We start from the raw sequence: 12,599 nt of genomic DNA, 5'->3' as shown, positions 1-12,599 counted from the left end.
GAACCTTTTCAGATTCTCTTCTAGTGATTTTATCTTGCTGACAGCTGTAGATAGATCATTCTTCAATTAACATTCTTTTGCAAGAAGAAGGCTTTTTATGTCATTATAGTATTTCTGTTGAGAGTCATACTTTGCCTTAGACTCGGCAAGTTTTTCTTTCAACACACAGAAACTCTTCTGAAGTTTTTCACATTCAGAAGTCTTTGAATGGACTTCTTCTTTCTTGTCTTTAAGGATTGATTGTAAGAGTTTATAACCACAATCAAATCCTTTAAAGAGTTTCTTTAATTTCCTGTTTTCACGACAGAGAGGAAAAAAATATTCTGCAAGGGCAGTTGATCCCTTTTTTCTATGATATCTTCAAAAAGTATGATGTATTGTGAGACTTCTTAATCAATACTCAGTCCCTCTTCTGAGTCATTTTCATCTGAAAGTTCATCCAGTTGATCATCTAGGCAATTTTCCCAGTTGACATAGGTTTCTGACAGGGGGAGAGATATGAGAGAATTCTTTGAAGTCTCAGAACTCTGGACAGTATCAGAAGGATTCTGATCTGGTTTTGCGAAGTCAGAGATATCACTATTTTCCATAGAGTCGGATCGCTACAATCACAGACTTTTGAGGTCTTAAACGTGTTTGCCTGCTCTGATACCAATTGAAAAAGCGGGGGTCTAATAACCACACCCAATATTTCGATTAACAATCTATATGGACTAACTCGAATATACTTTTAAGAGAATCAACTATACATTCAGACTCAATCTTAATAAAAAGTATATCAAGGAGTTAATATCTCTATCTCTCAATTTGATCTATACTCAAACAAATAGAAATCTACGAGTCTTTATCAAATACAAGAGAGATATAAACTTGGATGGTACCAAAGACCAATATCCAAGGATCAATAAATTTCCAATCAACAACCAAAGGTTGGATTTCACAATTGATCGATACAACGCACAACCTGTGATATTTCAATTATATAACAAAATATAATGCGGAATAGAAATAACACAGACACCAGAAATTTTGTTAAAGAGGAAACCGCAAATGCAAAAAAACCGCGGGACCTAGTCCAGATTGAACACCACACTGTATTAAGCTGCTACAGACACTAGCCTACTACAAACTAACTTCGGTCTGGACTGTAGTTGAACCCTAATCAATATCACACTGACTCAAGGTACAGCTGCGCTCCTTACGTCTCTGATCCCAGCAGGATACTACGCATTTGATTCTCTTAGCTAATCTCACCCACAACCAAGAGTTGTTACGACCCAAAGTCGAAGATTTCAATAAACAAATCCGTATCACACAGAAAAGTCTACGATGATAGATAAATCTGTCTCCCACAGATAAACCTACAAGTTTTGTTCTGTCTTTTGATAAATCAAGGTGAACAGGAACCAATTGATAAACCAGACTTATATTTCTGAAGAACAACCTAGTATTATCAATTACCTCACGATAATCTAAATCGTATGGTACCGAAACTAGAGATTGTGGAATCACAAACGATGAGACGAAGATGTTTGTGATTTATTTTTATCTTGCCCTATCGGAGATAGAATCTCAAGACAATTATAACAATTGAACTCGTACGATAGAAACTGGCAAGATCAGATCGCTCAACTACAAGAGAAGTAGTTTCGTCTGGCTTCACAATCCCAATGAAGTCCTTAAGTCATTAACCGACAGGGTCTCAAGAAGAAACCTACGGTTAAAGGAGAATCGACTCTAGCAAAACCAACTAGTATCACACAGGAGGTGTGGGGATTAGTTTTTCCAGTTGCTAGACGTCTCCCTTATATAGTTTTCAAATCAGGGTTTGCAATCTAAGTTACTTTGATAACAAAGCATTCAATATTTACCGTTAGATGAAAACCCTGACTTATACAAGCTAATATCTTTCAACCGTTAGATCGAAACTTAACTTGTCTCACACACAAATGAAATGTATTCATTTAGGTTTGAGTAACCATACCTAAACGTGTACATTAGGTTGGTTCACAAATAGTTAACCAATGGTTAGCCATATGAGCACTTTCATATTAACCGTATTCATCTTTCTCATAACTAGTTCAAATGACTCATAAGAACTAGTTCAAGAGTTGTTCAATTGCTTAGGTATTTATTCATAGACACAATTGAAACAAAATCGGTTTAATTCACTTGAATCAATTCATGAAAAATATATCCACGGTTTGAAAAGATTGCATTCCTTATTGATTTATTGTTTTAAGTTCATGAAACTACCGATTTGAGAATTAGCCAGCTTGGGTACGCGTACGGGTATGCGTACCTTAGCTACCGGATTTGAGTTTAGAAATTCAGCAGAAATTTCCGGTTCGAAAACTTACGTGGGTACGCGTAAGGGTATGCGTACCTAAGGTGAATGGTTTTTAGTTTGCAAACTTCACAAACTTCAGCAGAAATTTTCGGTATGAAAACTTCCGCCAGTACGCGTACCTAACCTATCTCCTTCACCAATACCGCATGCACACATATGCACGCACTTGGTTTCCGGCACATGGATTTATACACTAATGTGCGATAAACACTATATATGCTTATATCCATAGTTGGTTATCTCAATTCTACATTTCAATCATTGAAACATTCTTCTATATGTTATAATAGTCGTTAGACAAAAAGAATCGACTATCGTCATCAAAGCTATTTTCAAGATTGAAACGTCATCATGACTTTCCTCACGGGTAAAGATGAAAATGATTAAAGCAAAAGTTTACCAACACATATTTCGAGAAAAAGATAGGCGAGTAAACTCGGCACGAAATAGCAAATGTGTATGTATGAAAACTATCATACTTATTCGACTTTTGTCTCAAGAGCAGGAGATAGAGTAGATAGACTTTTAAGTGACAGATGAGTTCAAGTATCCACATACCTTTTGGTCGGATGAAGTTCCACTGGTCCCTTGAGTAGTTCTTCGTCTTCGTAAGATAATCGCCATGGAGTCTGGAGCTCAACTAAACTTAACTATCCTAGACCGAGACTTAGTCATAAGTAAACTAGAAATCAAGACATATAGTTTTGATCAATAACATTGACAAACATGCTTCAGATAACAACGCATGCGAGTTCGACCGAGCAATGCTCTAACAATCTCCCCCTTTGTCAATTTTAGTGACAAAACTATCAATACATATGGATTTCAAAATAGATAAAACTTTGTAGCTTATCGTCCACATGCTTGATCTCCTTGGTGATTCAACATTACTCGAAAACTTCGTCTTTTCCAAGTACTCCCATGATTCCATAGATGTTCAATTCAGCATCATAGTTGTTGAAGTTCCGTATCCATAACAATGAGAAAGCAAAAGCTCTCGATCATTGTTATACAGTGTCATACTATTATTACACAACATCAAAGTTCTTATATCACAACTTCGACAACAATACTATGGTGATATGTATCACTCTCCCTTAGTCAATACTTTCGTCTCAACATGAAAACCACTCCCCCTTACATAATGACCCGTAAAACACGTAAATCATATGTATTTGTAGTGTGAACTACATATTAATTCTCCCCCTTTTTGTCAATAAAATTGGCAAAGGTACGAAAACGGGATCCTAATGAAATTTCCACGAAGACGCTTCAAGACCAAAGAAAAGTACATATCAACTTATTTAGATGGAATCATAAAGCCGAAGCTAAATGCATTCATCAAGGAGTTTATAAAGATACAAGATAACCCCTAAATAATTCCACAGCCGCACTCCCCACAAAGATATGGAAATTAAGCGCAAATTTAAAAGAACTCTCCCCCATTTGATGTCATTCCCGAAAGAACAACAAGAGCGACCTTACTTTTACAAGAAAAGAAGGATTTTATTGGAAACCAAAAACCATAATGAAATGATTTTCTATATCCAAAATTCTCAATTAAACTAACCACAAGTAAACCCATGATTAATTTAATCGGAATACACAATCAAATTAAACACAAAAGTGATCAATTTAATTGAACATGCTCGACATAAGAAAACTTACGGAGCTACGACTATGTTAACCATAAAGGAATGATCAACTCAATCGTTTTATGCTCAACATAAGAAAACCTTATGGGGCATTGCAGTATACACATAAAATATGGATCAGGGAAAGATCAATACTGCGACATATACAAAGATTCATTCTATTTTCATCACTATTTGCATAGTGACATATAATATACATAATCCTTGTAAACAAAAGATTTTAACCTATCTTCCATCAATAAATGACATAATAGGCTTAACTTTTGTTTGTCAAAAGTTCATCGATCTTGTATCAATACTTGCATATCGACATATAAAAGAGATAACTTTTAACAATATATGGGACAATAATAGTTCACGGACGCAAACACACATATCCCATAACACATTGTAATATATAAAATCATAAAGATTAATACTGCAAAAATCATCTTCCAAACCAAACTTTAGAATTTAAAAAAATAAATCTAAAAACATGAAAATGAAAACGTTGGATATAGCTATGTGTACTCACAATAATGGCTATTCCAAACTCTAGTTATCCTTCTTAAACAAAAACAAGAATAAAAATTCTCTTAAGAAGTTTCCTAGATAAAATAAGAAATCTATTTAAGACTTGCTATCAAATTTCGAACACATGCCAGTTCTTCATTACCTTCCTTCAGCTTGATCCTTACGAACTCGATATTTTTTCTGGCGATCACGAACTGTTTACGTAGAACTTCAAAATCTTGAAGAAGATTTCCAACCAGTTGTTGTGATAATTGAACTGGTTGCTTGTCTACATGATCAATTGCATGATAAAAATTTATAAGAACACGGTTCTCATAAAACTCAGCAATGTTGTTTTCATTCTCAACTTCCTTCTTGCACCCTTCCATAGTTTGCACCATTATCTCACAGGAGATTATCTTTCGTTACCGAATTAGTATATATCAAGAAAATCTTCAGGTTATATATATATATAGTGAAACCCTAGGGTTATACCAGTAATGGTCGGTAATGGGTCAGGTATGCAAACGCTCACAGTTATGAACCAGGTTCAAAAACCGTCTAAACACAAAAGCCTTATAAAAGGCTATGTCAAGGTATTTTTTAAATTAAAAGGAGGAATGCTGAAAGTTTCAACAAAGCATGATTTTCTCAAGAGTTTTCAAGGATCAATTGTTCTTCATTAAGAAAGGAAAGCTAGAGTAGAATTCTTCTTAGAAAACATCAACCTAAAGAACCAAACGGAAAAAAATACAACAACCATTCAAGACGAGTTGCATCTTGAATTCTGTGTGCATCCTCATGAGAAGGAAACGAGAATGCACAACGAGACTGGTTAAGTTGTAGATAGCGTGTGTATCTCATCATCGTTTTCCTTCTCTGAGTTAAAAAGGGGATTAATTTCAGAAGAATTATTACACGGAGAATAAGGCATACCTGAAAATGCTTTCTTCCTCAATTTTTTGATTTTCCGCTTAATATTATTTATACTGGTTCTTAAATCTGAAGCATGATTATTGATGTGTATGTGATCGAGATTCGACACTTTGGACACCGTGTGATCCTTGCCAGCCGGTGATATTCTATCCTTACTTGAGGGATCCTTCTTCCTTTGCCGTCTTTTTCTCTTCACTGGAGCATCAAACGTCTTAGTTGTCCATACGACATTTTTTCTTCTATGATTATAGAAGGAGTTAGTATCATATGTATAACTAGGGCGGGACTTATCACAATACTCCTTGGAATTTGAGACTGTGATGTTATTTTCCCATGGAGGAATAGGCTTGATTACTTCCTTTGACATCCATATGAGAATGTTATGAAGTTTTTCATTCCTTATCCGAAAGCGACAGTTCCGTTCAACATGACCCTTGTTTCCACAATAGTAGCAGTTGAAAGAAATGTTTTTAGTGGCTCTCCTATGCCCTGTCTTCGAAGAATGACAATCTTTGTTTACTGGACCATTAGCTGTGACAGGTGTTTCTTCATGTAACAAGTTGTTCTTAGCACATACAAAATTGATCTTCCCAGTATTTGGAGCGTCTATTCCTTTATAGCCCAGACCACGTGTATCACGATGTTCTTTACATGCTCCTAACATGGAAGATAATTTTGTAGAGCTAGTATTGAACCTTTTCAGATTCTCTTCTAGTGATTTTATCTTGCTGATAGCTGTAGATAGATCATTCTTCAATTAACATTCTTTTGCAAGAAGAAGGCTTTTTATGTCATTATAGTATTTCTGTTGAGAGTCATACTTTGCCTTAGACTCGGCAAGTTTTTCTTTCAACACACAGAAACTCTTCTGAAGTTTTTCACATTCAGCAGTCTTTGAATGGACTTCTTCTTTCTTGTCTTTAAGGATTGATTGTAAGAGTTTATAACCACAATCAAATCCTTTAAAGAGTTTCTTTAATTTCCTGTTTTCACGACAGAGAGGAAAAAAATATTCTGCAAGGGCAGTTGATCCCTTTTTTCTATGATATCTTCAAAAAGTATGATGTATTGTGAGACTTCTTAATCAATACTCAGTCCCTCTTCTGAGTCATTTTCATCTGAAAGTTCATCCAGTTGATCATCTAGGCAATTTTCCCAGTTGACATAGGTTTCTGACAGGGGGAGAGATATGAGAGAATTCTTTGAAGTCTCAGAACTCTGGACAGTATCAGAAGGATTCTGATCTGGTTTTGCGAAGTCAGAGATATCACTATTTTCCATAGAGTCGGATCGCTACAAACACAGACTTTTGAGGTCTTAAACGTGTTTGCCTGCTCTGATACCAATTGAAAAAGCGGGGGTCTAATAACCACACCCAATATTTCGATTAACAATCTGTATGGACTAACTCGAATATACTTTTAAGAGAATCAACTATACAGTCAGACTCAATCTTAATAAAAAGTATATCAAGGAGTTAATATCTCTATCTGTCAATTTGATCTATACTCAAACAAATAGAAATCTACGAGTCTTTATCAAATACAAGAGAGATATAAACTTGGATGGTACCAAAGACCAATATCCAAGGATCAATAAATTTCCAATCAACAACCAAAGGTTGGATTTCACAATTGATCGATACAACGCACAACCTGTGATATTTCAATTATATAACAAAATTTAATGCGGAATAGAAATAACACAGACACCAGAAATTTTGTTAACGAGGAAACCGCAAATGCAAAAAAACCGCGGGACCTAGTCCAGATTGAACACCACACTGTATTAAGCTGCTACAGACACTAGCCTACTACAAACTAACTTCGGTCTGGACTGTAGTTGAACCCTAATCAATATCACACTGACTCAAGGTACAGCTGCGCTCCTTACGTCTCTGATCCCAGCAGGATACTACGCATTTGATTCTCTTAGCTAATCTCACCCACAACCAAGAGTTTCTACGACCCAAAGTCGAAGATTTCAATAAACAAATCCGTATCACACAGAAAAGTCTACGATGATAGATAAATCTGTCTCCCACAGATAAACCTACAAGTTTTGTTATGTCTTTTGATAAATCAAGGTGAACAGGAACCAATTGATAAACCAGACTTATATTTCCGAAGAACAACCTAGTATTATCAATTACCTCACGATAATCTAAATCGTATGGTACCGAAACTAGAGATTGTGGAATCACAAACGATGAGACGAAGATGTTTGTGATTTCTTTTTATCTTGCCCTATCAGAGATAGAATCTCAAGACAATTATAACAATTGAACTCGTACGATAGAAAATGGTAAGATCAGATCGCTCAACTACAAGAGAAGTAGTTTCGTCTGGCTTCACAATCCCAATGAAGTCCTTAAGTCATTAACCGACAGGGTCTCAAGAAGAAACCTACGGTTAAAGGAGAATCGAATCTAGCAAAACCAACTAGTATCACACAGGAGGTGTGGGGATTAGTTTTTCCAGTTGCTAGACGTCTCCCTTATATAGTTTTCAAATCAGGGTTTGCAATCTAAGTTACTTTGATAACAAAGCATTCAATATTTACCGTTAGATGAAAACCCTGACTTATACAAGCTAATATCTTTCAACCGTTAGATCGAAACTTAACTTGTCTCACACACAAATGAAATGTATTCATTTAGGTTTGAGTAACCATACCTAAACGTGTACATTAGGTTGGTTCACAAATAGTTAACCAATGGTTAGCCATATGAGCACTTTCATATTAACCGTATTCATCTTTCTCATAACTAGTTCAAATGACTCATAAGAACTAGTTCAAGAGTTGTTCAATTGCTTAGGTATTTATTCATAGACACAATTGAAACAAAATCGGTTTAATTCACTTGAATCAATTCATGAAAAATATAGCCACTGTTTGAAAAGATTGCATTCCTTATTGATTTATTGTTTTAAGTTCATGAAACTACCGATTTGAGAATTAGCCAGCTTGGGTACGCGTACGGGTATGCGTACCTTAGCTACCGGATTTGAGTTTAGAAATTCAGCAGAAATTTCCGGTTCGAAAACTTACGTGGGTACGCGTAAGGGTATGCGTACCTAAGGTGAATGATTTTCAGTTTGCAAACTTCACAAACTTCAGCAGAAATTTTCGGTATGAAAACTTCCGCCAGTACGCGTACGGGTACGCGTACCTAACCTATCTCCTTCACCAATGCCGCATGCACACATATGCACGCACTTGGTTTCCGGCACATGGATTTATACACTAATGTGCGAACACACTATATATGCTTATATCCATAGTTGTTTATCTCAATTCTACATTTCAATCATTGAAACATTCTTCTATAATGTTATAATAGTCGTTAGACAAAAAGAATCGACTATCGTCATCAAAGCTATTTTCAAGATTGAAACGTCATCATGACTTTCCTCACGGGTAAAGATGAAAATGATTAAAGCAAAAGTTTACCAACACATATGTCGATAAAAAGATAGGCGAGTAAACTCGGCACGAAATAACAAATGTGTATGTATGAAAACTATCATACTTATACGACTTTTGTCTCAAGAGAAGGAGATAGAGTAAATAGACTTTTAAGTGACAGATGAGTTCAAGTCTCCACATATCTTTTGGTCGGATAAAGTTCCACTGGTTCCTTGAGTAGTTCTTCGTCTTCGTAAGATAATCGCCATGGAGTCTGGAGCTCAACTAAACCTAACTATCCTAGACCGATACTTAGTCATAAGTAAACTAGAAATCAAGACATATAGTTTTGATCAATAACATTGACAAACATGCTTGAGATAGAAACACATGCGAGTTCGACCGAGCAATGCTCTAGCAACATCATAAAGGGGAATCAATCCTTGTATGAGGTGCAACAAGTTTGTAGCAGAAAGGGGAACCGATCCTATGGACATGTGCAACACCTTTTTAGGCAAAGGGGAACCAATCCTATGGACATGTGCAACACATATAAGTTAGATACCATATATATGTGGGGAACCGATCCTAATACCTAGTCAACCAAATTTTGGAAAGCTAGTGTGACTATGCACAATACTCACATGGAGGTAGAACCGAAACTTGTTTTGGTAGAACCGTTAAACCCTTGATTTATGATTGAGTATTTCTTAATCAATCGCATAATTATTAAAAGTCAGATGAACCAATTCTAAACTTGTTTGGAAGTGTGGCAAATCGGTTTCAAGGTTGTAAGTATGAAATAGGACTTACAAAGTAAGGATGTCGGCATACTTTGAACACGTACAGTAATGTTTATCTTTTATTGTTCAAAGTTATTCCTTAATAGCTACAGAAAGAAAATCCTAGGATCGAAATATAAATAAGTTAAGAATCTTTTATTTAAGGTTGTTAATTTTATTTTAGGAAAATGAGAATTAGGAATGTGCATTTACTAGTTGAGATTTTCCAAACAGATTTTCGGTCATTATTTTGGATAGAGCATTTCCAGGAATTATGGAAACCGAATTTGGAATATATTGAATATCTTTGAGAATATTTTCGGTTTTGAAAATTCCTTGGTGGCAAAACTTCCTTGTCTATAAATACTTGAAGTTTGCATTTCTAGCAAACTAATCCTTCGTGACAGCAAACTTCCTCGGTTGTGTTGTTACTGGTGAAGCCGCCTATTCGGAGGGGAGAGTAACCTAATTAGGCGAAATCTCTTATGGCCGCTCAATTTAAAGCCTTCTTTGGGATTGAGAAGCTCTACGAGTACCGTTGGTGGGAAACTAGATAATTGCGGTTTATCTTGTGTTTTTGATTGATTTTATTAACTAACGGTGGTTGAACTTTGATTGCACCTAGTTTGTTTATGCTTGAGAATCTTCTCTTCTGATATAAGATTCACTCAAACTAGATCGAAGTTTCGACAGGGATCTTTAGACTGTTGTTAGTGCTAAAGACGATCTTATGATAATCCATTGTTAACAGACTCCGTTCTGTGCGTGATTGATCACAAGATATTCAAGTTGTTGTGTGCAGGTGTTTATTGAAGATCTAAGAAGATTTGAAGACAAAGAAGATATTGAAGATTTCTGATTTGGGGTTCATAATCTTTGGTGTGCACAATACTTGTTTCGATATAAGAGGATCCAAATATAATCGGTTTATCCTTGTGGTAGATTGGATTGATTAGTTGTGTAGATCGACATCAATACAATTCTTTGTGATTAAAAGTATTGATTGCAAAATATTAACAATTACTTCGGTGATTGAACATAAGATAGATCTAAGAACCTGACGAAGGAGTTTATGTTAAGATAAACAGAATAGCCTTTGTCGAACTTACATCACTTGGTTGAAGAGAGTTGATACCAAACAGATTTGTTGTTCCTTTACTGTTTGGAATATGAACCAAAGGAATTGTTCCAAGTACGTGACTTATTCATAAGTTGGAGGCGTGGGAATACAGACGAAACTAGGTGAACTATAGGTTTAGTTGCTTGGTCTCAACTATACGAAGTTGGTTTAATTTTGTGTAGCGGCTTAATCCTGAGAGTATTCAATCCTGGACAAGGTCCCGGGGTTTTTCTGCATTTGCGGTTTCCTCGTTAACAAAACCTTGTTGTGTCATTTACTTTATATTTCCGCATTATAATTGTTTTATTATAATTAAAGTAAATTACACAAACATTAATTCCTATTTACTTGATAAGCAATCCTATTGTGTTTGCTTAAGTCCGAACCTTTTAATCAAGTAACGTTGTTGTATTGTCTCGATTTCGTATCCATAGACGATCACATGAAGTGTGAACCGATTATTTGTATTGTCTCGAATCAGTCCATGGAGAATCACTTTCGGAGAAAGGACTTATAGGTAGGAAAAGTTTTAGCTTGAGATATATTTGGGTACCCTCGCCTTTTCAATTGGTATCAGAGCAGGCAATCACGAAAAGATCTAACAATCTGTGTTTGGTGCGATCCAACCTATAAGAATAAACTCGAGTTCTCATGAATCGACTTCAATTAACGTACCGCCAAGATTTGACGGAACAAACTATCTATGGTGGAAAGCTTCTATGAGATCTTTTCTTCAATCACGAGACTTTAATACTTGGCTATTAGTCGTCGATGGTTATATTCGTCCAAAGATAAAAAATTCAGAAACTGAGTTTAAATGCTTAGTAGATTTTTCAAACGAAGAAAAGGCGTTTGCAAAGCAGAATTCAGATGGTTTGAATGCTACAATACATGATGTAAGCCGTGATCGACAACATCATGTATCAACATGTCAAACTTCGAAAGAAGCTTGGAATAATCTTCAGATCGTATTCGAAGGAAACACTTCAGAGAAAGAAGCTAGACTTCAAACTCTTACGTCCGATTGGGAAAACCTTCGAATAGATGACAACGACACTTTTGAATAGTTTCATCTTAAACTCTCTGAGATAGTAAATGCCTCTTTCTCTCTTGGAAAGACTATCTCTGAAAAAGATATAGTATGCAGAATTCTCAGATCGTTGCCACCAAGATACGATTCTAAGAAGCATGTAATCATAGAAGCAAATGATCTCTCAACTCTCTCACGAAGCACACTCGTTGGAAAGTTAAAGATCTTTGATCATGAATCACAGTCTATTCAAAATAGAGGAATTGCTTTTAAAGCTGCAAAAATTCTGAAAGCTCCAATGGAGAGGAATAGACAGATGGATGATTTAGATGAACTGATTGCAGAAAATTCTGATGATGAAATTGAAAAATCATTATCATTGATTACTAGACAGTTTCGATATCTCTTAAAAAGGCGTAATAAGAGATTCATTAAGGATACTCATCGATCTTCTCGTCCACATGATCGAGTTCCTGTCAAAAAGGATCATGAAGAAGATGATGAATATCAGCCGCAATGTTTTAAGTGTAAAGGGTTTGGTCATATTGCTAAAGACTATCCCAATATTAAGGAATACACTGGAAGCAAGGCGTTGGCTGTAACTCTAGATGAGACCTCTGATTCATATGATTCTGAAGAATAGGAAACAACTAATATTGCATTAGTTGTTAATCTTATTTCTTCCTCCTCCATTAGTGATTTACCCATTTTAAAAATGGACATGTCTTCCGATGTTATTAAATCATCTAATGGTAAAGGGAAAAATAAGACAAGATGCAAAAATTATCTCAAAAATAGAATTGCTAAAAGTTGCATAGGCAACCCA

This window comes from Papaver somniferum, chromosome 1 (assembly GCF_003573695.1).
Source record: "Papaver somniferum cultivar HN1 chromosome 1, ASM357369v1, whole genome shotgun sequence".
NCBI lineage: Eukaryota > Viridiplantae > Streptophyta > Magnoliopsida > Ranunculales > Papaveraceae > Papaver > Papaver somniferum.
The sequence above is the reverse complement of the archived record's forward strand: the minus strand, read 5'-3'. Positions refer to the sequence as shown.